A 27,896-nucleotide genomic window follows, 5' to 3' on the forward strand; every position below is an offset into this window, starting at 1 on the left:
TAGGAAGAAAAAATGCAGTAGTGTGTTATCTATGGAAGATTCTAGAATCCAGGGTTCATTGAGAGGAGAATATGGGAATCCTTTGTAACATTGAGCAAAGAATACATAAGTATGAAACAAATTTAAAACAGATAAATAGAAATAAAGACACACAGCAGTAAAGTAAAGAAAAGGCTAAATATACGTCCTGTCCCATGAGACTTAAGAGTCCAATGCACCATTATTGATCTGGATACTTGGCAAAGATGGAACTATCTTTGAACTTTTTTTTTCTATCCTCCCAATACTGATGAAAACAACATCATTTCTTTTGGTCCCATATGTATGTTCTTGGCTCCAGAACACAGTGAATTTGTTGGAAAGCCCTCTGGAGCTTAAGGAATAGTCAGGTCACCTCCCTCCCAAGATGGGACGCAGCAAAGCAAAGCTGACTGAAGCTCAGTAGCTGAGTTCACTTGTTTATCAAATGTTGGCTGACTGATGCCTGACCTCTTGGAACTGGCCTAGTCCCTCTGGCTGGCTGTTTGGCTGAACTTCTGGTCTCCCCTCCCTCAGCCCTCCCCACCAACTCCCGTTTCTGCCTTCACTCTCTTTGCTGGTTGGCCGCCCTCCCTGAGACTGCTAGATGCTGCCAAAAGATTGAGAGTCCCATTAACGATAATAAAATTGACTCAGTACAAGCAGAGACCTCGGATAAAAATGACACAAAAAACTCACAGTGAAAAGTCATTACTGAACACTAAAATGTGTAGCACTGATTTTTTTTAATCTTTGAAGTGGTTAACTTTGCTCTCCTTACTATGAAGTAGGAGAGCTCTGTCATGATTTTATGTGCAAATCTTTTTGGACTGTGACAATTATTACTTTCACCTAGTAATAAATTAAAATAAAAATAATAGTAAAAGCTGAGTAGAAAAGCAAGAAAAGATTTAAGTAATAATAAGTATCCTAGATCTAGATGTCCTGAAAATTTTCTGGAATGATCTTAATGCACTTAGATTCCCACTATTCAGTAAGGGGAAGTCAGGTCTATAACAATAGATCCAATTGTTGTGTGTGTATGGACAGGCCTATAAGAACAGATCCAACTGTGATCTGTGTATGAGTTTGTCGGACCCCAAGTCCTATAAACTTGGTTCTCACTGCTGGAGAAACTTTGTAAAGCCTTCCTTTCTGAATTTGGCAATGCTAACTCTTGAATGAATCAAGTTGTGGTTCATCTCACACTACACCAAGAGTCCCTAATACACTATCAATCCTAGCCACAGCCACATTCCCAGATAAGCAACCATTTAGCTAGACTCTCCCTGTTACCCTCAGCCTGAGATGATTAACACTTTCCTTCAATTCTTCAGCTACTCAGTGTAATATTATCACCCTAAGATCACATGTGAATCCACAGTAGAGACGAGTCAAAGCACACTCTACGATTATTGCTGCCTTCTACCCTTGCCCAAACAGATATTCCACAGTCCCTGCTCTTGAAACTGACATAGGCACTTACAAGTCTTGGTAAGTGGTCATGTGCTTAGCTTTTCCTGGTGGCACATTTCTGTTTAAGACATTTGTTGAAAATGCCTCCTGTCACTGTTAGGCTCCGAGGATAAGAAAAGAAGTGTTTTTCTTAGACTATGCTCCCTTAAGTCAAAATGTGTCAGCCACACCCTTTAACTTCAGGAGAAGGGAAACTTCACCATGAGGATGGCAAATCAGACCATTGTAGTGCCTAAAATGGTGAAAAACTAAGGGGACGTTGGAGGTGGACATGGAGAGTCAAGACATTTCTTTGAAGTCAAAAGCTGATGCATTTGGTTGGAATAGATTTCATTGTGCCTATAATATGTCAGTAGTTAAAACTGTAGTCATTTCCTAGTTTATAGAGCAACTCTTCAGGAGAGAGTATTTGATAATCCCCTGATTCTCTTTCTGTCACATTCTTTGCCTCCAGCTAAATTCATGGTCCTCTATGAGGAGAGGTTTATACAAGTGAAGAGCCAAAGTTAAGTAGCAAAGAAGAGAACTCATGATTTAGTCCCCATCCAGTCACATTGCCTTCACATTCCATTGCAAAACAGCTTCTACTTTGCCAGACCTTGAGAAACTGAAAATTTTCTGTTTGAACCACAAACCATGACATAGAAATATAAACTTTTCCCGGACAGTGGTGACACATACCTTTAATTCCAGCACTCAGGAGGCAGAGCCAGGTGGATCTCTGTGAGTTCGAGGCCAGCCTGGTCTACAGCGTGAGATCCAGGACAGGCACCAAAACTACATCGAAAAACCCTGTCTCAAAAAAGAAGAAGAAGGAGAAGAAGAAGAAGAAGAAGAAGAAGAAGAAGAAGAAGAAGAAGAAGAAGAAGAAGAAGAAGAAGAAGAAGGAAAGAAATATAAACTTTATCTACCAATATGTAGAATAGACTAAGTACTAAATTTCATTAGAATGAAGAATGTTTACATCTGCCATGATTTTTTTAGAAAACTTATATATTCTGTGTTATTAATAAGTAATGTGAGCAGAGGAGGAGGAGAAGGAGGAACTTGTAGCTAGAGATTTACTGCCTTGCCCACAGTGAGAACAAATCTTTGTCACCTGCCAGTCCCACAGCCGCTCAGACCCAATCACGTAAACACAGAGACTTATATTGCTTACAAACTGTATGGCTGTGGCAGGCTTCTTGCTAACTGTTCTTAAAGCTTAAATTAATCCATTTCCATAAATCTATACCATGCCACATGGCTCATGGCTTACCGGCATCTTCACATGCTGCTTATCCTGGCGGCGGCTGGCAGTGATTCTTTCTGTTTTCCTGTTCTTTCTTTTTTCCTCTCTGTTAGTCCCGCTTATACTTCCTGCCTAGCCACTGGCCAATCAGAGCAACACATTTGCCATACAGAACATCCCACAGCAGGAACTTACAAGTAATAGAATCAGTAAAAACAAATTTGAGTAGGGCCTAAGCCAAATCACAGAAAAAGAATCAACCAAAAGCAGCTTAGCAACTGTACCTGTAGATTTTTAATGTTGCTCTCAGTTACCAAAGCACAATACGCATGTAGCTATTTTCAGCCACCAGTTATGGAAATCATCAATGTAATGCAACTTATTCAAAAGAAATAAAGCATTCCTTTCTATCAACAGAGACTGAAAGATGTGGCATTTTACAACACCATCATTGTCACTTAAACATCATGTCATGTTCAAGATGGCACTGGGCTCCTGAAGCCATTGTCCATTCTACCAGTTATAAACTCCCTCTGTTGTGTTAACAAACCTTGTAGAGTTAACATGTATTAGTTAAGAGTCGAGAGGCCACCTAAAGAGGAAAGTGGGAAGGATAGAGAGCACTCTTTCTTTCTATTCAATCTTACAGGGTTCTTTAAATCAGTCAACTTTAGCTAAAGTGTCAGGTAATTGGGAAATGATATAGACAGTTATCTAATGCACACAACATTGGGTAAATACAGCTATGTACATGAGAACTGTATTTGGGCGTTGTTTTAGAATATCCAATACACATGGGGAGCACTACGTGAATAGTCTGTGTAAGGGCAAGTTTGAGATTACAGTAGAAGAGAGATGCTTGTGTGAACAGGAGACATTATGGAAGGTGATGTCTACCTCTAAGCCAGTCTGAAAATGCTGTGGGTACAGAGAAAAGGGTTCACAGCAGGGAGTGCAAACCTGCCTAGCTCGGGATGAGTTTATCCCAGCCTCACCCAGCAGATGAAGCATCAGTGGCTGTCAGAGAGTTACATTTCCACAGGATTTGGTCATGCGCCGTTGCTGTTTGACTTCCACTCTCTGTAGCACAGTGGTTTCTTAACGTAGCTTAATGATGTTCAATGAGTTAAGCTATGGCTAGAAATTCCATTAAAGGAAATAGACATTCTGATCCTATTTACATTATTTTCTAATTTCACACCTGACTTACTCATGATGTTTGGTGCCATTCCCTAAAGAGACTCAGAAGCCTGAGACATTATGAATGCTTAAAAAAAAAAAAATGCCCTGAGTGAAACAATAAATCAAATGAATTGTATTATAGGCCTATTTGAGCAAGGACTTTGTCTAATAGGAGAAGCATGGAGGTCAGTGATCAAAATACATGAAAACTGAAAAATTAAATAAATAAAGCTAGTATTAGTATTTCTTCAGATGAAAGGGATCAGCTTAAGTTCAGCAAATAAAAATAAATTGGATAAATCTATTTTTCAAAGAATTAGTTTCATTATTCAACTGGAAATGAATGATATTTTAATAGAAATTATAGAAAATGCAAGGCAAGGAAGTTTACCAACCACTAAGTGTGGCTGCAAACACACGGGGTTACAGTGTGACCTCTTCCTTACCCGGGGCAAGGATTCTGTATCCTTAAAGTCATTAGTGTATAAAATGAAAATAACATGTCCATTCACAATCAAGATTCCAGTATTTGAAATTATATTCCTCTAATTTTAAATTAAAGTTAGTACAAATGAAAGAATGACTGCATTTAAAAGAATTATTAGTGACAAATACTTCTCAAGAAAAAGGAAACTCCGGGTTCAACCATCTCAAACCCTATCCCATTTCCCCAGACATCATGAGAAGATTCCCTTACATATTTTAAAAGACTGAGTTAGACTTTCGTGTTAGGAAAACTGGGTTTCAGCCCATACTCTAATGCTCTTTCCTTCTGCACTAGGATGGCTTGAAGCTTGGAGAACACACTTTGTGCTGTGAGAAAACAATGAAAACTACGATTTGTAGTGTTCTCTGTGACCTATCCTGACCTGCCCTCTTCAGCTGTCTTAAACATTGGCATTTAGATAATTCCAGAAAATTCAGTTTTCAAAAGTATGAGTTCTATGGATGGGGAAAAATAAAACACAGGGCAGTCTAAGAAGAAGAAGGAAGAGGAGGATATTAAAGAAGAGGAGAAGAAGAAGGATACTAATTTGAAGAAGAATGCTAGCAGAAGAAGAATACTGGAACCCAGATACCTTTCTTAGACAGCAAGTTCCCAAATCCTCTTTTGTAGCTGAAGTTTTCCTGGTCCCACCGGGCTCCTGTGGCCCTGCAGTCCCACAGCTACTCAGACCCAAGTAAACACACAGAGGCTTATATTAATTAAAACTGCTCAGCCATCAGCTCAAGCTTATTACTGACTAGTTTTTACACTTAAACTCAGCCTGTTTCTGTTAATCTATATGTTGCCATGTGTTCATGACTTTACCTGTGTGTCATTACATGCTGCTCCCTGGATGACTGCCCTGTCCTGACTCAGCCTTCCTCTTCCCATAATTCTCTTTGTCTGCTTATCCCACCTATACTTCCTGCATAGTTACTGACCAATCAGCATTTTGTTTATCAACCAATCAGAGCAACACATTCACAGCATACAGTGTGATATCACCCATCACTCTGTCATCTGTTAAAATATGAAAAAAATCATACACTATATTGTGTTTAACATGATTTTTAAATTAAATTTTTCTTTTGTACATATATATAATAATTATTTAATTTTTGTTGTATAAATTTTAGGTATCTGATGAGCAGATCTTCCTTCAGGTATGAATATTGATTATGGAATGTGTAGAGATACCATCAAGTACATATCAAATACTTATCTCACTCTTCCCTTCCTGTGATGCTTTGGAAGTAATTTCTGGGTTAAAATGTCCAAAAAACCATAAAAAGACTCAAAAGTTCACTCAGTGGTTAATGGCACTTTCTGCTAAACCCAATCACCTAACCCAATCACACCTAGTGTGACATGTTGCTGTCCCCCCACTCATAAAACACACTGCATTCAGCAGTTCCCTAGGCAGAATTGAGTGAGCAGACTGTCAGGCTGTGTTAAGAAATTTAACTCAGTCTCCATAAGTAATAATGAGAAAACTTCATTTAAAACATCTAAATTGAAACAAACTACTATTGCTGGGATTATTCTATTGAAGACTTGCATACTCCACTTTTCTTTCTATATGTACATTATTTGAAAAAGTGACGTCATACAACTATGAAAGCATGGAAACTGGTCTGACACCCCTGGGACAATGTCATATTTTGTAACCACATTTGACTGAAATTTTTATCATGACAAGGTAAGACATGAAATTCTTCAACTCTTTCCCAAATGGAACCAAAATTGGCAAAAGACATAAACGACTTTGTTCTTATTAATTTGAACACTACAGACAAACTTGCTTTTCCTTGTTTATACAATATATAAAACACACACAAATAAAAACCCATCATTAACACATTTTATCTCACTCACAGTCATAATTGTGCAATTACATAGTAATGTCATTTTACTGTTTTCTTACTTTTTTAAATTAAAAAAAAAAAAGACAACTCCTGTTTCGTACTTGTCACATCACTAATCCAGGCTCTTGAAACTGATTTTCCACATAATGGTTTTGAGTGGATCCTATGAACCAAGCTGTGACAGGTAGTCAACTCTCATCATCAACTTGAATGGATTTAGACTTTCCTAGAGACACACCTCTGGGCATGTCTCCAAGGGCTTTTTTAGAGAGGTTTTTTTAATCTTGTCATGGTGTTTGTGTGCTTTCCTCAGATCAAGTTGTTATGTCATCCACTGGAATTCAACAGATAATTCTGCAGCATCTATAATTCTCCAGAAATATGTCAATATTGAAGATATAGCAGTATTTGGACTGACACAATTTTTGTCTTGAAGTTTACATCCAGGAAATTCATAGCTTTGTTGGGTTCCTGTTTCCATTGACTCATCTTCTTCGTGGCTAAAATATGTGGTATTTCTTATGAGTTCATAAGATTCTTGATGTTGACAAGATAATCAGGTTATTAAATTCATTGTACCATCAACTTGAATCTGGTATATGAGGAATTCTAAATTAGCCATCTCTGAAGACCATCTAACTTTTTCTGTTTCCTTGGAGCAAATCCAGCAATGTGCTGATATCTGTCTGTGCCATTAAGTCCTAGATAGAAATGGGACAGGAGCGACAGAAATGTTTGCTGCTACAACCAGATAGCCTGGTATACAGGAGAATGGGGAGGGACGAGGCTGCCAGGTCAAATTTACAGTTTCAGAACTTCACATCTGCAATTTCTCCCATTCTCTGCTCTCTCTTCCCAGAGTATCCCTCCCTACAAATTCATCTGGAAATGTTTCCATTCAGACAGTGGTTTCTCTGGAGCATTTTCTTCCCAGGAATTTGCCTGCTCCTTCTTCTGGACTGTCATGGAGGTCCCTGTACATCTCATTGGACTGTGAGTGTTGGCTGGATAATATGATATTCTAATTTCTTTTCTGTGAGCACACTAAATCAGAACTTGGATATTTCCTTTATCTTTCTGTACTGTTGACCACTCAAGAGGAGCATAGGTTTTGAAGTCACAAAGACCAAGCTCCTGTCTTAACTCCTCCTGTTGACTCACGACAACTGTGAGCCACACAGTTCTTAACCTTACCCTATGCCAGTGCAAGGGTCTGTAAAGCTAAGACAGTAAAACCAACTCACAGAGTTATAGAAAACCTAAATAATTGACTTAACTTATCCAGGTTCTTAGGAGAGGTTCACTACTGCTAACTGAACTTAATGACACATGATTTATCATTAGTTGGACAATACCATTTGTTAAGCCACCTACATAGGCAAAGGAATGAATTCCAGTTAAAAAACTGACTCAATTTCAGTCTGATTTGATCAAGTAAACTTAAAGTTTGCTTCATGTAATTACTGTAAATTACATAATATATATATATATATGTATGTATATGTATATATGTATGTATGCATATAATACATATATGTGTGTGTAGGTAAACTATATAATCTTCTCAAATCGTTTTTTGGTTTTTTGAGACAGAATTTCTTTATGTAACCTTGGTTGTTCTGGAACTCTCTGTGTAGACAAGGCTGGCCTCATACTCACAGAGATCCACCTGCCTTTGCTTCCCAGTGCTGGAATTAAAGGCATGTGCCACCACCACCCAGCACTAATCTTCTCAAATCTTTTAATCAAATACTCTATCTAATGGAAAATTATATTGTGGATGTGTTAAATTAGAGGTACCTTTTAATAGGTAAAATTTACACTTACTCCAAGCTGCTAATATTAAAATTTAATATTAAATTAAAACCTAAAATATTAAATTAGGTTAGAGCTGGAGAGATGGTTCAGCAATTAAGAGCACTAAGTGCTCTTGCAAAGGACCCACAGGGCAGCTAACAACTGTCTACAACTCTAAGATCTGACACCCTCACACAGCCTATGCAGGCAAAACACCATGCATATAAAATAAAAATAGGTAAATTGTTTAAAAAATATTATCCACCTTAATAAAATGTCTTCTAAGTTGGAATTTAAAAGAAGGAAGTAAAGGAACATTTGGTCTCTAGATAAGCTAAAACACAAAGGGTTAATACAAATACTTATATTTGAATTATTAGAGAGCTGAGATAATTTTCTTAGGAAGGACCTGCTGAGGAGATAAACCCTTCAATATGGTGGGTAGTGTAGTGAATTCTTTAAATCTAAGTCATGGGTCAGTGTTGAAATATCTGATTGATGCTTTAATAGTTGTGGGCCGAGGCTTCTCTTCATGTACTGTCATGCCCAGGGCTCTTCCTTTTTCATCTTGAACTATGAGAGCTTCAATTTGTTGGTATATTCAGAGAGCCAGTGAAACACGTCACAAAGTCTTGAAAAGGTAAAGTAATGGTTTGCAGGCAAATCTTCCCAGATGACATATCAAAGTTATCACAAGAATCAGAAGTTGATCTGCTACCCATCCTGATCAGGCAGTCAGGCAGGGATGAGCAAAAGCTGCCTAGAATCCCACTTCTAAACCAGTGTGACAATATAATGAACTCTCCATCAAGACGTTTCCTATCAGACAAGTAAGGATAGGTGACTTTCCAAATCATAATTGTTGCCAGCACTGTGAGGCACCAGTTGGCCAAAACTTGTCTGTTTTTATGTAACAAATCACTGCATTTCAAGAACTCAAATCCAGCTCAGTGCAAGCTGCTTTGAGCTTTTAAAGTATGTGCAAAACAAAGTGCAGGCATTGTTGGAGTCCTGACCTCTGATTGGCTGACTGTGGGATTGGAAATACTTTCATCTTGTCTAGTATCTCATTAGCAGAAATCTGTCTTGCCAGCCAATCAGCACTCAGGGTAGCTGTATATTTGATGAAATTTGGTGGAGTAAATCCCAGACCAAACCTCCATCTCCGATGAGTCAGAGACAGTAAATATTTCTCAGCAGTCCCTTTTCCCTCAGGAGGGAGCATGGCCAAGCACACACAGAAACAGTGCTCAGGAGCAGAATAGCATCTTCTGTGAGCTGCCTGTTGGGTGAGGGAGGGCTATGCCATCAGCCTCAAAAGCCAGGGACGGTCCTGTCACTACTCAGTTTCTTGGGGATAATAGAACATAAGAAAAAAATCATTAGAATAATTTGCAAAGGAAGAATAAAAAAATGTGGATTTTTTCCTCCTAAATTTAAGAACCACATAAATTTAGAAGTTTTGTATTATTTGATTGCATTGAAATGAATGAAAAAGGACAATAAAATATAAATAGGCTGTACATCTAGGAGAAAAGTGTCTTGGAAGCTCACTGTCCTGGGAACTCAGAGGAAGGAACTGTGACAGCAGGGGAACCCCACTGGGACACATTTTTGTTTCTCTTTTGATTAATTTAGTAGCTGCTGAAAAATCACCTTAATTTTCCATAATCTGCCAGAGTGTAGGACATTGTGTATTCTCTAATTTTCTCAAAAGTATTCTACCGAGACAGCTCTGGTAAATTCTCAACGCTAACTTAGCGCAACTTGAAATGCTGGTTTTCATTCTAAATATAGACAGCATGAAGTCTGCAAATCAGAATATACCTTTTCCATGTTGCAATCTGTGTTTGTGTATCTGTCTTCTGTGTGTGTGCGTGTGCATGCACACATGTACACATGGGGAGGCACAAGCATGTGGGCATATGCATGTGGTACCCAGAGAACAGCCTTAATTGTCCTTCTGTGGCCATGCACCTAGTTTTTTTGAGTCAGGCTTTCTTCATTGTCCTGCAGTGTGCTGATTTGTCCAGGCTAGGTAGCCAGTGAGTCCCAGGGATCCACCTGTCTCTTCCTCCATAGTGTTCGAATTAAAGTATGTGCCGCCATACCCAACTCTGCCACATGGGATCTGGGGACAAACTCAGGTTCCTGAGGGGAAGCACTTTGTTATCTAAGCTGTCTTTCCAGCATGCACTCTGTATTTCAAAAAGAAACATGTTCAGGTTTTGCCTAATGCTAAGAGAGAATAAGTCTATTCATAGGACTTGGGGCATCATTGTAATTGTATTAAAGGAAAAATAAGTTCAAAAATATTCTTACGAAACAGCAAACAGAAAGTAGGACATTTGCCAGGTGGTGGAGGCACAAGGCCTTTAATCCCAGCACTCAGGAAGCAGAGGCAGGCGGATCTCTTTGAGTTCAAGACCAGCCTGGTCTACAGAGTGAGACCCAGGACAGGCTCCAAAGCTACACAGATAAACCCTGTCTCAGAAAAAAAAAAAAAAAAAAAAAAAAAAAAAAAAAAAAAAAAAAAAAAAAAAAAGTAGGACATTGGAATTACATTAAAAGACAAATAGGAGATGTTCTTGTTTCCTTAAGAGGAGGCATGGACTTCTTAAAATTCCAAGGCAGGCGCAGGCATCATGTACACACACCTTGAACACTCTTGGAAGTGCTCGGAGACCACATCAACAACTCCTGCATCTGTGTCACTGTGAACCTCATCGTTTAGCACTCCCCACAGAACTAGAGCATCTGTGGACACATAGCAGTCCAAAGGCCACACGTCTGCACTCTCAGTGATCCACCCAGTCTATTATAAATTCAAACTGACACATGCTAGTGGGGCCTCGCCTGTATGCAAGGCAGAGCTGAGTCCTTTGCTCCTCTGGGGCAAGTCTGGCACGAGCTGTGGCCTCCAGTCCAACCAAATCCCAGGTATTCAGTCCAGCATTGTAATTCAGATCTGTATATCATAGCTTATCAGTGAGATGATTACATCACACAGAGAGAATTTTTCAAATTGCATTTAGATCATTGTTCTTCCAAGCCAGCAGTCACGCATCAGGTTTAGCAAAGTTCACATTATCAAGTCACCAAGCCTGAATCATAAATGCTTAAGTGTGGATTAAAACCTTATCATTCTAACCTGGATTCACACTGCGAGGATTAAGGTTCTGAGGACATGAAACTATTTAACTGAACTGATAATTAGCTTAGAAAATACAAGTTCTCACTGTGGTGGGACAGGCCATGAACAAGAAAAGGGGACTCCCTCGGAGCTCATCTACATACTGTGATTTGGACTAAACATTCTTCAAATAGAATGACCCCTCCAGAGCACAGTTGAGAGGCAAGTCAACTGCAGTGACATTCCAGCTCTTCTTTTTGGCGTGGACACAGGGACAGTTACTATTGGTTTTATTAAAGCAAGTGTGTTTTTCACCCTGAGACCCAGCATGACCCTCCTCATTATTTACCAGAAGTAACAGAGACCTGCCAATGATTATGCAGAAGCCTGTGCAGGTTCTAGAAACAGTTTATCAGAGTAGCCAAAGTATGGGAGTAACCAGCGGGATCAGTAGGTGAGAGATATGGACCCAGCGCTTTATCCAGACATCAATGGCTATTTTTTGGGCACACAAATTTGTCTTTACCTTATGTTGAGTTGGTTCTTCACTAATTTTCTACAGGCATAGAGAGCATTCTGATTGCTGTCAGCCTGAGACTTTTCCATCTTCCTCCCATCTCTAAAACCTCTCCCCTTCCCTACAAGACCAAGTCCTTTCTCCACAGGCCTGCCTTTCTGCTACCTCTTCTTATGTGAACCCATTGACTTTTCTCTGGCCCATCTGCATGATGCTAGCTTTGGAAGTATCCATTGGAGTGTCGTGGGCTTCTCAGTGGGTACATCACTGGACACAATGGCTGTTCTGCTCCCCAAATATTCACCTTTTACAGACTTTACAGAGAAGCAAACTACTGAGATAGGTTTTGAAAGATGAGTCATGTATTCAAAAAGGACACATGGAGTTGTGCTCCATGATGCGATCATATAAGGAGGCACAAAAAGATGCTCATAGCAAACAAACACTAGATACACTACAAACAGTTGGTACAAGTTCAAACAGTGTGGACCCGGATCAGAAAGGTCAGGTTCTATGCTATATTTAATCATTTACCCATTAGCAGGCAATAGTTCAGGGTGGAGTGTTAGGGTCACAAGAAACCCTTCAGGATCCGTGGCTGACTGCGGGTAGGCCTGATCTGGTGTAGGCTTGTTGCTGGCAGCCACCACTGCTGTGAGGTCACCCCTGCATGAGCTATACCTGGCCCAGAAGAGGGCATCAGGAGCTCTCCTCCACTGTTGTTATGTTTGGGTTTGGGTTTTTACATTATTGGCTTCTGTTGTTTGTGAGAGCCATTTGGAATGGGGTTGGAGAATCTCTACTTTTTTTTTTTTTGGTTTTTCGAGACAGGGTTCCTCTGTGTAGCTTTGCGCCTTTTCCTGGAACTCACTTGGTAGCCCAGGCTGGCCTCGAACTCACAGAGATCTGCCTGGCTCTACCTCCCGAGTGCTGGGTTTAAAGGCGTGTGCCACCACCGCCCAGCTAGAATCTCTACTTTTTTAAAGGACATTTGTGTGTGTGTGTGTGTGTGTGTGTAGGTGCATGCACATGAATCCATGTACCCGTTAAAACCAGGAGATAGTGTCAGATCCCCTAGAGCTGAAGTTTTTAGAGGCTTTGAGCTCCTTGACACGGGTACTCGAAATCAAACTTGGGTCCTCTGCAAGAGCAGCAAGTGCACTTGGCCCCTGAACCATCACTCCAGCCCCTCAATCCAGTTTTTTTTCTTTCATTTTTCTTTATTAAGAAATTTTTTACTCACTCCACATACTATCCACAGATCCCCCTCCTCCCTCCTCCCACCCCCCAGCCCTCTTTCCCAAGCCACCCCGCATCCCCACATTCCCCCAAATCAAGGTCTTCCATGGGAAGTCAGCAAAGTCCAGCACACTGAGCCTAGGCAGGTCCAAGCCCCTTCCAACTGCACCAAGACTGTGCAAGGTGTCACACCACAGGCACCGGGTTCCAGAAGCCTGCCCATAGACCAGGGACGGATCCCGATCTCCCTGCCTGGGTGCCCCCCCCCAAAAAAAAAAACGGTTCAAGCTAAACAACCGTCTTCCGTATCCAGAGGGCCTGGTCCAGTCCCATTGGGGCTCCACAGCCACCAGTCCACAGTTCATGGGCTTCCACTAGTGTGGCCGGTCATCTCTGCATGTCCTCCCATCATGATCTTGACATCCCTCGCCTGCAGTATCTCTCCTCTCTCTCAATTGGATTACTGGAGCTCAGCCTGGTGCCTGGCCGTGGATCTCTGTATCTGCCTCCATCAGTCACTGGACAAAGGCTCTATGATGACAGCTATGTTATTTGCTAGGCTGGTCACCAGAGTAGACTGGTCCAGGCACCCTCTGGACCACTGCCAGCAGACCAAGGTGGGGTCAACCTTGTGGATTCCTAAGAGCCTCCCCCAGCGCCCTGCTTCTTATTATTCCCATGATATCCTCATCTATCATGGTATCTTCCTCCCTGCGCTCCCACTCTGTCCCTGTTCCAGCTTGACCCTCCCATTTCCCTATGTTCTCATCTCCCACTCCTCGTCCTCTGCCTCCCCCCACACCCAGTCCACTCATGTAGATCTCATCCACTTCTCCTTCACAGGGTCATCCATGTGTCCCTCCTAGGGTCTTTCCCTGTTAGGTAGCCTCTCTGGAGTTGTGGGTTGTAGTCTGGCCATCCCTTCCCTTACATCTAGTATCCACTTATGAGTGAGTACATACTATGTTTATCCTTCTGAGTCTGGGTTACCTCACTCAAGATCCATAGTTTGTTTTTTTTTTAATGTATTTCCATACTAAGAATATGGGATATTTTCCATGTATTTATTGGCCACTTGTCCTCTAATGATGAATTTTTTGAGACAACTTGCAGAGAAAAATCAGTTATATGTTCAAGTTCAGGCAGGGAAAAATTGACTTCTTTCTCTCAGAAGTCCTCATACGTTATCAATCTATCAACCCTAAACAATACAATTTCTAAAACTGAGTGTGTATAATAAGAAACCAAAAATCAGGTATTAATAAAGTAGCTTTACATCTTACCTAGTGTTTATAGTAGCTGAAACAAGATGTTTATTAAATATGTGACACTGTGTTCTTTGAAAAGCGTTCTAAGTACTGTGTCTGTGTCACGTGCCGACTTAAATACCATAGCAATGTTGATGGCTGCAGCTGCATCTGTGTACTGCTTAAAGCCATTTATACAGATTACAGCACACAATTTCCATTACATCCCCTTCAGTTAATGCCTTAATCTCTCCTTCATAAATGAAGGACCTGAGGCATGGAGAAGTTAAGTGGTTTTCTGGAGATAACTTCATTTACAAGTCTTATTCCAAAGTCCTCTTTCTTATCGCTATTTCGGAAAGCATGAGACGATGTATAGTCTTGAAGTACCCTTCCCAAGTAGAATTAGCAAATAAAGATAATAAAATGTCATTAGTATGGCCAGAGAGATTTACACAAGTTTCTCTGTGAGTGCTTGAGAAGGATAAATTCAGGACTTTACAGAGAAAGAAACTACTAAGATAGGCTTTGAAAGATAAGCCATGCACCACAAAAGGATGCAGGGAGTTGTACCCCGTGATTTGATCATATAAGGAGGTACAGAAGGATGCTCATGATGAGCAGACACTAGATGCTCTATGAACAGTTGGTACAAGTTTAAACAGATGTGTAGTAATGCCCAGGTGTTCTTAGAAGCTATTTCTCAAGAGAATGTCTAACTCTGCAGTCTACCTACTGTATGCTGAGCACATTTCCTAAATGAAAGACTGAAATATAACAACTGTCACTCTACAAGCAATTCTCACTGTCCCTAGACACTACACCCTTAGAGGCTTCCAGCAGGGATGCCCCACTCCACTGGGAAAGGACTGTCTTCAAGGTTTAGTGAAACAGTGGGCGTGGCTAAAGGTTTTTGAGAAAGTAACTCCAGGGTCAATCTATACTCACCTTTGCTCTCTAGTCTTGTAAACTCCATTGAAAGAATCGATCCAAGATGTAGGGTGTAGAAGGCAGTGGAAGTTCCTGACAGAGTGAAGAGGCTACAGTCTCCTGAGGAAGGGAGAAAAGTGGCCAATGAGACCTCTGGGTTGATGTACATGCTATGCAGGTTTTATATATTTCTAAAGCCTCTAGAACAAGTAGTTTTTCCTGAGGGACTTTGTCCTGTCCAGATGGCTGGCAAGCTGGTCTGATTTGAGCCTTACAACAGAAAGCAATGTGTGCCTTTGTTTTTATCTCAAAGCCCCTTGCTACCCAGCAATTTTACAAAGTTTAGTCTCCTATACCGAGGTTTGCACAGTCATTTATTAGTGACCCTCAGGGAAATTCAATGCATAAAATCTCCTCCAGGGGCAAAGATATGAATTAGGCCACATTCCTCTGGCTTGGAATTAGAGAGCCCTGTGCTTCTTTTTCTTGTTTTATAAGTTGTTGATTAGAGGGAAGGGTCCAGCCCCAATGTTCTACAAGTCTATTTGATATCTAACCAACCTTGGTACAATGGTGGGTTTAAAAAGGTAGCTCTTCAGTGACAATCTGGTCAGGTGAAATGCTGATCAGCAGCCATCAATTTGCACATTAACGGCCCCCATGGGGGACTCTGAAGGCAAGAGGCTCAGCAAACATTAATATGCTGTATGTAACAAATGGACTACTTGCTTCCACTTATGAGAGGGCTTCAGGATATACATAATCAATCTACAGGTTCACCACCCACACACATACACGCCTACAAAGAAGCCCCTCAGTAACGGCACCTAGAAGAGCACACTCCCTAGACGATGAGAGAGGGTCTCTGCTCGGTCACTCCCCAGATGCTTTCCCTCTGTCACTACTTGTTAAGACATGAAAGAAGATAAAGTGCTTTTAATTTGAAAAGTGGCCTATAAGTTCCTGCGGGAGGGAGGGACAATTTGCCTAAGTGATTAAGTCCATGTGTGAAGGGCCAGCAGAACTTCCAGGCATTCAAGCATTGCATTACTGCTATTTTCATTTCTCCCTCAATTTACACAACCACGTGGGTGGCCGTGTGTCTATTTGTTTTCCTTGTTTTTCAACAAGTGAGACTAGAGGTTGGAAAGGAGAGGTCATGGGCCATGTTTCCTAACGCATAGGAGTCATGGTTTTATTATTTTCAGATTGAGCCAGTGTGTAATTTAACAAGTTCTCCCATTAGCCAAGCCCAGAAACAGATGGTAATTGTGCCTGTGAGGCGACATTGCTTGGTTTATATATTCGAGAACAGTTTTGTCTCTCATTTTGCTTACACAACGTTACGCCCCCCGCTTATGCAGCTGGCGTAGTAAATATATAGCTATAATACCAATCATTAGAGAAGGCATTCCTAGAGAGAAAAGGCAGAATCCTTAACGCACCCATGCTAGTGCTATTAGCTCCGAAACAGCATTCACAGAAAACGGATTTAAAGTGTGGTGCTGGGGTAAGTTCAAGTTCTCACACCTGCCAAGCAAGCCCTCAGCCACTTAGCTACATACCCAGAGCCCACATACTTTTCTTTGTATTACTCAAGGAAAAGACACCATGGACTTGGATGTTTTTAATGACCTTACATTTTAAGTGTAAGCAGTAAATAATACCTTGCAGAAGGGCCCTCTGAGAAATTCATCTTCATTTACTATGCTCTGAAAGCCCTGTAGTTGGTCAAAGAAATGGGTCCTAGGAACTCTGAAGGGGACTGGAACTTCTCACAGTGCGGTTCTCAAGGGCAGCATGGTTATCATTTCAAAGGTCATACATCAAGAGAACTTTTGATGCCTTTAACAGTTCATTCTGGCACAGAACTCCAGCTAAGAGCCGGGCGGTGGTGGCACACGCCTTTAATCCTAGCACTCGGGAGGCAGAGGCAGGCGGATCTTTGTGAGTTTGAGGCCAGCCTGGTCTACAGAGCGAGATCCAGGAAAGGCGCAAAGCTACACAGAGAAACCCTGTCTCGGGGAAAAAAAAAAAAAAAAAAAAAAAAAAAAGAACTCCAGCTAAGAGATTCTGCTTTGCCAACTCAACTCTCTTTCATTTCTGCATGTGTGAGGAAGAGGATGAAATGGTCTGGGAGAAACATCTACAAATAAAAGCCTGATGCTGCACAATGTAGAATTGGTGTAAGACCTAGTCAATGCAGTTTTTCCTTTAGAAGATGTCTGAGAGTGCTAGTTTAGAGGTTCTCAATCTGTGAGTCACGTCATGACCCCCCAGATATTTACATTCTGATTCACAACAGTAGCAAAATTACAGTTTTGAAGTAGCAACAAAATAATTTTGTGGTTGGGGGTTACCACAACATAAGGAATGATGTTAAACAACCACAGCATTAGAAAGGTTGAGAGCCACTGCCCTCAGTGGTGATAACTGAAAGTACCACTTTTTTGCTCATAGGGTATGGTCATTCCTACCAATAGCTTTCTTTTGTTTGCTTTTTTTCCCCATCCTCTTTTTCTGTTTTTTTTTTTCATTTCTCATCACTAATTTCATCTCCCTCACATCTTTAGATTATAATGTGATTATCTATTTCACACATATTCATGTCTCTTATAAAGTATTTTTTACATCTGTTTTAATTGTACATAAATCTCAGTTTGATATTTCATACTTGTTTTTAAATTTTACTTTAAAATTTTTGTCGGGGTCAGAGGACAACGAGAAGGAGTCTGTTCTCTCCTTCCATCATGTGGATCCTGGGAATCAAACTCAGGTCATAGGGCTTGGTTTTCACCAAATGCCTCCCTACTGAACCATTTCATTAGCCTGCAATTTTAATTACAATTTAATATTAACATTGACCTAGGTTTCTATGAGTGGTTGTATTTCAATTGTCTGTTACAGCTTACTCATAGTATTTTGAATATAAGCTCTTTTTTCAACCTATCCATTTTCATAATGACAAATGTTTAGGCTACTACAAATTTCTCACTGACATTCGAGTTCCGGTGAATATCGGCACGTTTTTGATGTGATGAACCTGGACAAGAAATTACCCATAATATGTGTTCATTATTTTCATATGAAAGTGTAAACTCTTTAAATTCTGTCCCTTGATCTCCAGGAGGAGAACTCTTACCACCAGACAGGAGCTCCAATTTCCACAATCCACATGTGCACTTAAAATTATCTTAAGAAACTAATGTTTATAAATCTTGTTAACTTAATCTTGTTGAAAATTAAACACACAAAACCTGTCTGTCCTCTGGTTACTACTGTCTCATAATTGATTTATATCTCCTCTGTGAATTGATCATTTGTGTACGTTGTCTAATGTTTATTTGAGCTGTTAGCTTTCTGACACTGCAATAAGATAAGATACCTGATACTATGAGATTCCAGGCAGGAAATCTTGGTCTTGGCCAGTGTCAGTTTTGAAGTTCCTGGTAAAGGGCCTCCTTGTTGCTGAGCTTATGGAATACCACTGTGGAAAACCATGTGGGGAGTTCACTAAAGAGAAAAAGCTACTCACTTACTGGCATCCAGAAAGAGAGAGATGGGGAGCAAGGTAAGAGAGAGGGAACAGAGCTCTAAGATCATCTTCAAGGAGTAATTCAAACTTCTTTCTGAAAACCTGTGTTTTGAAATTAGTTTACTAACTACTGGGTTTCCATAAGCTTTTTTCATATATCCTTAGCTTGGTTTAACTCACCAACCCTTCCTCTTCTCTCTCATCCAAACAAAAATTACTGTGCCATACAAAGAATTCCTCCCTCCACATTATTGGTAAAGAAGATTCCAGAAGCACCCCAAACTACACAGTTAATTGTTGCTCCTTTTGTTGACCCACTATAACTATACAATAAGACCCAATTGTTAAAGACACCATAAACTTTGACTATAAGACAGAGAAATCAATCTCAAACTGATTGGGAACTTCCTCCATTCTGATTAGCTTTCACAGTTCCAGAAGGTGCTATGTAGGCTGCTGAGGAAGACGAACACTAATGGTGATACCCAGCACTAAACTATGCATGCTGCAATACCCACTCACAAACCAAGATGTGCCTACTGGTGCAATAGTGATATAACTGCTAAAGGGATAACCAACTATTTTCTGGTTTATTTTAGGCCTGCTCCATGGAAGGTACTAGAAACCACTGCTCTACTCTAGTACATGCCTGGTACTAGCAACCCAATCCAAAAGCCTGAAGGTCATGGGACCTAGTGCAATCTACTATTTTTATATGGTTAAGTGGGCATGTTGTTAAAACTCCTACTGCATGTTTTGGTGTATACTCATAGACCTGGGCTGCTCTCAACCTTGGTTTGAAAAGCTTCTTTTTGCAGTGGGTAGCAGTCAATGCAGAGCTCATAACTGATCAACGTATTAACAATTAGGGACTGCTAAGGGCTCATTCTTAAGTGGAGCAACCCCGCCAAGGCTCATGGAATGCTGGGGAAGAGAAGGAGGAAAAAACTGGAGAGCTGAAAGATGGAGAGGAATTTTATGAAATGTCATCTTCTGGACATGGCATGGTATTATACTCATGAAAATAGCAGTTTGGCTGCCTACACAAGACTGGCACAAGATCAAGGCGGCAAACGTTACAGGATGGGTGAGGGATGAGCTCATAACCACAACTGAGGAGATAGCAGCCGTTGATCATGGCTAGAGGAGGAAGAAGCACTCTTCTCCTGAGGTTGTGACCACTGGTATGTTTCCCATGCTCCGGTAGATGACCCTATATTCATGTACATGTGGGCAGCACTAATTGTATTTAATGGGTAATGGGGGGGGGGGAATAAGACAAGAATTTGGGTAGGGTTTGTGTGTAAAGGGATCCAGAAGTTAGAGGGAGAAGTGGAGTTGGATATGGTTGCATTTCATTGAACATATATACGAAATTCTCAAAGAATGATGCTTTTTTTTTTTTTCTTTTTTTTCTTTTGGTTTTTCGAGACAGGGTTTCTCTGTGTAGCTTTGTGCCTTTCCTGGAACTCACTTGGTAGCCCAGGCTGGCCTTGAACTCACAGAGATCTGCCTGGCTCTGCCTCCCGAGTGCTGGGTTTAAAGGCGTGCGCCACCACGCCCGGCAGAATGATGCTTTTTTAAAGAGTGCCATTATTTTTCAAGATAATACAAAGCCATTAGAATGATTTAACTCCACTACAGCCTCTTCCTCGAGGCCTAGCTTCTGTAGTATATAAGTTTGTTAAATCTGAAAGTCATTATTTTTAGAGTGGTTACACTGCATCTAGACTTAATCATGTATTTCCTTTTTCTGTTGTTCATCACAGCCTCCCAAGTGCTCATCCACAGCTCACCTCTTCTGGCTGAAGGGCCATAGTCTATCATCTGCTTTAATGCAAATCTAATAATTAAGCAATTTTTTGTCTATTTACCAAAAAGGTTTTATTTGCTCTTTTGGGGGGTTGTTTGTTTGTTTTGTGCTTGCAAAGGGGTCCTATTCTATATATTCAGACAACTTTCCATGGCCTCATCAGAGAGCCAAATCATAAAAATACCAGATGCCAAGAAAAGGAGGTTCCTTTAAGAAGACACAGCAGACCAAATTGTCCTGCTTATGACAAACGGGAAGACAGGCTGTGGAAGACATATGAAAAGACAGAGATACAAGAGCTGAAATTTCAATGATGTGTGTGTGTAGACCAGGATGTAGCAGACCTGGGCACTGTCTGACACTGGACAGGCCAAACTCAAACTCAACCTCACCACATCCATGGGTCTTCAGTTGGGAAAAACCATGCAGAACAGACACAGGAATTTGAAAGAAAGCCTCTCAGTGGCACAAAGACCCAACAGTTACTGCTGTGGGAAGACTCAATACTGCACACAACAGGTACCACCTTGTGCATTGCACCAAAGAGATAGACGTTTTCCTTGGATTGAGAGGCTGTGAACCGCTTGCTTCACAGTAGACATAGGCTCTGTTTCCAGGGGAAGTAGTAGGTCTTTCTCTTTGTTCATTCTGAAAGGTATTTTCAAAGACCAAATGGATCATCATTTTCTTGCATTGCTTTAGAGATGCAATTCTGTGGTTTTTATGTTCCTTATACTTTTAAGTCTTATTTTTTCTCTTTTAAAAGTAATCAAACTGTTATAAATTTTACTATTGTCTTTGGTTTCAATTTATACTACACTGCTGAAAAAGTTTTTTCTATACCTAATATCTTTCAAATGCATGCTGCTTTTGATTTTATGGTTTTGTAGGTTTTATTTTTATATAACTAGTATGGTATATGTGTATCTACACACATGTGGAGGTGTTAGAATGCCTGTGAATGCATGGGGAGACAGGAAAGAGCAATGGGTGTCCCCCCTCACTCTCTGTCTTATTTCTTTGCCACAGGGTTTTTCAGTGATGCTGGAGCTTGCAGTTTGTCCTCTGCCAGTGAGTTGCAGGGACCTTCCTATGTCTGCCTCACCTCCCAAGTCCAGTGCAGGCATGCAGCCACACCTGGCTTTTTACACAAGTGTTGGGATCTGAACTCATGTCCTCACACTTATGCAACAAACATTCTTGCTCACCGATCCGTTTCACCGATCCATTTCCCCAGCCTCAGTTTCTATTTCTGGTCATTCCCAGACTGTCTCTTTGAATATGGCTTGGCTCTCCGCAGTTCACTTGCCACAGAGACAGCATTTTCATCCATTTTAAACCTCTTTTCTCTGGTTTCCTCTTCTGTTGTTTTTGGCCTTTGGGCTCTCTGTGCCTTTTCTGAATGCTCTCATCTCTGGAGTTAGGCTATTTTACATTGTCTCTATATCAAGTGCAAAAAAAAAATTAGGTCTACTTATAGAACATTGAATTTTGATAAAGAGAACAGAAGCTGATGTTGCTAAGGTTGCAGACTGTTGCTAACTCCCACAATCCCTCTCCAGTGACATAATTCATACTGTCCATTGGGTAGCACCCTCTGTGGATCAACACTTAGTTCCAATAGCAGAAACTTTCCTTTAATTTTTCTTTTTCTTTCTACCTGTCCCTTTTTTATGTCTATTCTTCTCATTAGCACATATTTTTCATTAAGGTATGTTCATATTTACAGATTATGTTTTTATCGTATTCAACTTGCACCACAGTATCATGGTCCTCTCCTACTCTCCTGCTCCCGCTTCTCTTCCCAGCAATGCCCCCTTCTACTTTAATGCTTGACTTTTTGTTTGTTTTTGTGATCCAATGGGTTTGATCAGGGTAGCCTATGAGCATGCCTGTGGGGGTTTTTCAGGGACCACAGGCAACTTACCAGTGCCTGTACAGGTGCAAGCAATGTCAGCTCCCTGCAAACCATGAACATGCCTGTGATCCTGAGTGAGGGGTGCAGGCCTTGTGAACCCCCCTCTCTAGCAACTCTGAGTGCCTATAAATCCACAGTGAGAGCCAGGACCTCATGATCTCCCCATTCCTCCATGATAGAATATTAATGTGTCCGATATTATCCAGATAATCACAGCTGCTTTGAGATCAAACGTGAAACAGCCCTGCCATACCTGGAAGATGGCATTCAACAAGACCCTGGCCCTGTCTTCAGCTCTTAATTCTTTCTACCCCATCTTCTACAGTGTTCCTTGAGCCTCAGTGGTGTAGTAGAGATGGTTCATTTATGAATGGACAAAGTCACTTGATTCTCAGAGAGTTGACCATTTATGTACCTCTGCAGTTACAGCTACCCACTACAGAAAGAATCCTCTGTGGCTGGAGTTGAGGAAAACACCAATCTATGAGCATAAAGATAGTTATTTAGGAGGCAATTCAGTGGTTTACTGATAATTCTGACTTCTGGAGCACACTCAACTAGACAAACCTTAAAATCTGGTCAAGGTACTAATGGCTCCCAAAAATCTGATCCCAAATTTATTGTTATATTTTTGCACATATACTCAATCTTAATTTGTGGGAAATATACGTATAGAAAAGAAGTATGTATCTAGTTATCTATTGCTTCATTTGTCTTCTGTGGTAGTTTGAAAGAAAATGGCCCTAAGAGGAGTGGCACTAAGAGGAGGTACGGCCTTGTTGGAGTAGGTGTGATCTTATTGTAGAAAGTGTGTCACTGTGGAGGTGGGCTTTGAGATCTCATATGCTCAAGCCATGCCTAGTGAGACAGATCACTTCCTGATGCCTGTGGATCAAGATGTAAGAAATCTTGGCTTCTCTAGCATCATGTCTGCCTTCATGCTGCCTTGCCTCCAGCCATGATGATAAATGAACTAAACCTGTGAACTGTAAGCAAGCCACCACAACTTTTTTTATAAGAATTACCATGCTCATGATGTCTTTTTGCAGCAGTAGAAACCCCAACTAAGACAGAAGTTGGTACCAAGAGTGGCGTTTGAACCACACACAGACATACCTCCCCTCTAAGAGCCTGCTTTGCCTTGGGTCTGGTTATGGGCCTAGAGGCAACTATCGGTGGGCCTTGAGGGACATTGGTATTGTCATGCCTGGATTTCCTTCAGAAAAAGTCACTGCTGGTTTAGCAGACACTGAAGTTTTAATTTCCTTGGTGAAAGGTAAAGAGGGCACTGTTTCAAGGGACGGGACTGAGGGTACTTGTTCCTCGGGTGAGATAAACCCCTGATAATCTGAGGGTTCAAAGTTCTCAGATTCAGAAGGGTCCTCCCATACCTCCCCATCCCAGGTTACAGGATTCCATTCTTAACCAATTAATGCCCTTACTCTAACTACTGATACCCTCTAAAGCTGAGACATGAATTTTCATGGTAATTTAACCAACCTTATAATGAGGGCTTCAGTTTGTTCTCCACAACTTGAGCTCTGTGGCTGCTGGAGAGAAGATTCTCTTCCAGGGTACACTTAAAAAACTTTAGAGTTTATTTGCATCTGGGGCCATCAATTTTATTGCTAAGTTCATTATTTTCCTTTACTGTATTCCACAGTTGGTTAATTTTATCATGGAGCTCATTCTTATCTTTTACCAATTTATCCAGAGATATTAAGAGCAACCAACCAGCAAGATCATTTTCCTTAATTTCACCCAATCTGTCAGAAGTTTCATATACGGGGTCAGTAAATCCATTGCAATTCACTATTGATGAATCAAGAAAATCAAAGACATTTATCTATTTTAGTTTGAAATATAGTTTACACCATGGGCTTTCAGTACTCTCTGAGCTCCCAGGAAAGGGAGTGACTGGAGAGGCTTTAGTAGCTTTAGGTGCTGGTGAATTGAGAAGTCTATCCCAGACACTTAAAAGATTTATTCTTCTACTTCTGTTTCTTTACAACTACTCTGGTACCAAAATCTGTATTAGTCAGGGTTCACTAGAGTCACAGAACAAATAGAATGAATCGAGAGAGAGAGAGAGAGAGAGAATATCTAGAATCTCTATATATACATAGAATACATACATACATATATATGTAATACACACACACACACACAAACACGAATGTATTGGAATGATTTACACACTACAGTCCAACAAGAGCTAATGGTGAATGGAAAGTCCAAGAATATAATAATTTCTCAGTCCCACAAGACTGGCTGTCTCAGCTAGTCTTCACTATATGCTGGAGTCCCAAAGAAGTGAAGGCCCAATGCCAGTGAAGGAATGGATGTGCTGGCAAGTCAAGGGTAAGCAAGTAAAGAACGGATGAATCCTTCCTTCTTCCATTGTCCTTATATAGGCTTACAGCAGAAGGTGTATCCCAGATTAAAAATGTACCTTCCTGCCTCAAGATCCAGATCACAAGTGTGCTCTCCATCCCTGGATTGCAGTTCATTCCAGATGTAGTCAAGTTGATGATGAAGAATAGTCATCACATCTTCATAACCATTGAATAATAGCTTTTAATATCAATGATCAATGAAATGAACAGATCTATGTTTATGGCTGTGTGGGTTCTGTTGCTTTAAAGAGAATTTGTTCTGAACGTAAAGTTTTTGTTACTGGTTTCCAGACTGCCACTGCAAACCAGTTCTCCCTCGTCCTATCATTGTAACATTTGTAGAATATGAGTTATTCAAATTATTTAAATGCCAAAACCTTTCCAATACCTTCTCATTGCTGAGTGAATCAAAACCGAACACCTATGATGTTCTACAGCTCTCCCATTGCCTGTCACCTGACATCCTATGGAGAAAGCCAAGACTACTTTTCAGCCAATGTGTATCTGTTGTTCTCTCTAGAGGAATCTATAAGACATGCTCTGGGAAGGTCTTGGCTTCTTCCTTCTGCTCAGACCTCAAGTGAGATGTCACTGTCTGGGGGTGCCTTCTTGTATGTTTCTATAGAACCTTGCTATTAGTTGCTTTCGTTTTGCCATAGCACATATCCTGTTTATCTCCCATGAAACATCCTTCCAAGGTCTTCCTTTTTAGCATGATCAACTTGCCTGTTGTTGTTTTAACACCTACATGATAAACTCTAAATCTCATTTCTACTGTTTCCACTCACAGCAGCATGTGTATTAGCTTGCTCCAACTGCTGAGGTAAACTCTATCACCAAAAGCAGCCTGGGGAGGAAAGGACTTACTTAATCTTACAGCCTACAATCTGCCATTAAGGAAAGTGCATCATCAAAGAACTCCAGACAGAGGACAGATGCATAAACCCTGGAGAGCACTGCTACCAGACTCATTTCCTGGTGCGTGCTTGACTGCTTTCTTACACAGCATAGCCCACCTGCCCAGGGGTGGCACCACCTATGGTGAGCTAGGCTCTCCTATATCGATGAACATACAAGAAAATGCCCCACAGACTTGCCCACAGGCCATTGTGATCTGGGCAAGTCTTCACTTGAGGTTCCCTCTTGCAGGTGACTGTAGGTGTCAGTCAACTTGAATAAAAAAATATGTTTGAGGTTACTAAGGATGTGATTATTTATCTAAGGATTTTAAAATGTTATTTTGATCTTTAATAGAACATTTTGAAAGGTTGTTTTTTTTTTTTTTAACTTTTCCATATTCATGGCAGTCCATACACAATAAATTAGTTTTTAAGGAATATCCTAAAAACTACCTCCAGTTTATAAATCACCTGGATAGACTTTTATCATCTCAAATAAAGAAATTTAAGTGAGAATAAAATATGTATAGCCCAAAGAATCTTCCCATTCTATGTGTATTCTAAATGTAGTTTGGGGTTTGCACACACATGGAGAGCTTTACTGTAATTCTGGAGAAATGCGGCAGTTCAGTGAGTTTATCCAGCCTTCCACTGGAGCCTCCCTAAGATGACATCATTTTCACTATGGCCAATCACATACATTCAAATCCAGAGTATTTCTACCTTATTGATATTTTAAATGCCTATATTAAAATGTTAAGAGAAAAAAACAGAGGGAAGGGGGCAATCCATGGAATGAGAAGAAATGTGTTTAATTCCTGCATCTGATAAGAAGCTACCATCTAAATTGCATACAACATGTCAACTATGTGGGGGCAAGAAAATAGCAAGTAAAAAAACTGAACAAAACTTAAAAATACACTGTTCAAAATATGTCATGCAAATAACCAATGGGGGCATAAGAAAGTGTCTCAGAGTCACTAAGGATAGGTGAAATGTGAATGTAGATCACCATGAAGTGGTACCTCATGCTTGAGGTGATGGCCATCATGGACTACAGCAGCTGACAAGAGGATGTGGAAGAGAGAACATTGCTACTGCAGCCACGGAAGAAATGAGGATGGAAGGTCCTCAGAATGTTAAACAGAGACTTAGCCTTAACTACCTGACAGCCAAGAATGTATGTATGGAAAACAGGAATTGGTATATCAGAAAAAAACCCTGCCTCCAGTTCACTTCTGCATCATTTGTAGCAATCAAGGTGGAGATTCCCAAAATACAGATTAATAATTAGTCTTCTATGATAGTCAAACTTACAGTCATGTTAAGTTTTCTAGGTATACATAGATATAATTCAATTAGGTAGGTAAACTTCAAAGACCTACAGAATATGGCATTTAAAATGTTTTTAAAATTTAGACTTTCTGGACAGTGAGACATGTCTGCCCCTGGCAGCACCAATTTACTTCAGAGAAGAGGATGGGCATCAATGATACTCTATATGGAGTTTATCTTCTTCTTAGCAAAAATAGCCATTTGGACAAAAAACTGTTCTTGCCTGGACTGCTTGATCGACTGGACATGCAGGACCTATAGGAAAGTGACCACTGAACTTTGCTTGGCAAAATGGTCCTTTTGGTTCCTGCTTTGCAGCAGAAACTACCAGGCATTCTACAGGACACAGAGAGAAGTGACTGAGAGACTCTAGGCCTGTGGGCTGAAGACAGATGCCCCAAATTTACAAAAGAACTTTGGATGACTGTCCAGGCTGCCAGCTGTCTCTATCTACTCTTGCAAGTCTCCTAAAAGTTGCTTATGTCTGTCTCCCATTTCTCAGGTAATATTACATCCTTCTGAGGTCTTTGATGTAGTTGAAGACTAGATAGTTATAATTTTCCTTAGTTATGATAAAAAATAAGTTAGATATAAAATCTTAGACTCACAAATATAGAATAGATAGGAAATCTTCTTTAATTTTGCCAAATACAAATGGACTAGATATTATAACTATAATTCTTGATTGACAGTTGTTTTGTTATATGTAATTATACTATGTTAAAGTTAAAAACCTTCCTTTTTGAAAAAAAGAAAAGGGGAAGTGTTGTGGATGGTTGATTGATAAATAAAATGCTGATTGGCCAGTAGCCAGGTAGGAAGTATAGGCGGAACACAGAGAAAGGAGAATTCTGGGAACAGGAGAGCTGAGGCAGAGA

This window comes from Peromyscus leucopus, chromosome 6 (genome assembly GCF_004664715.2).
Source record: "Peromyscus leucopus breed LL Stock chromosome 6, UCI_PerLeu_2.1, whole genome shotgun sequence".
In the NCBI taxonomy this organism is placed as follows: Eukaryota; Metazoa; Chordata; class Mammalia; order Rodentia; family Cricetidae; genus Peromyscus; species Peromyscus leucopus.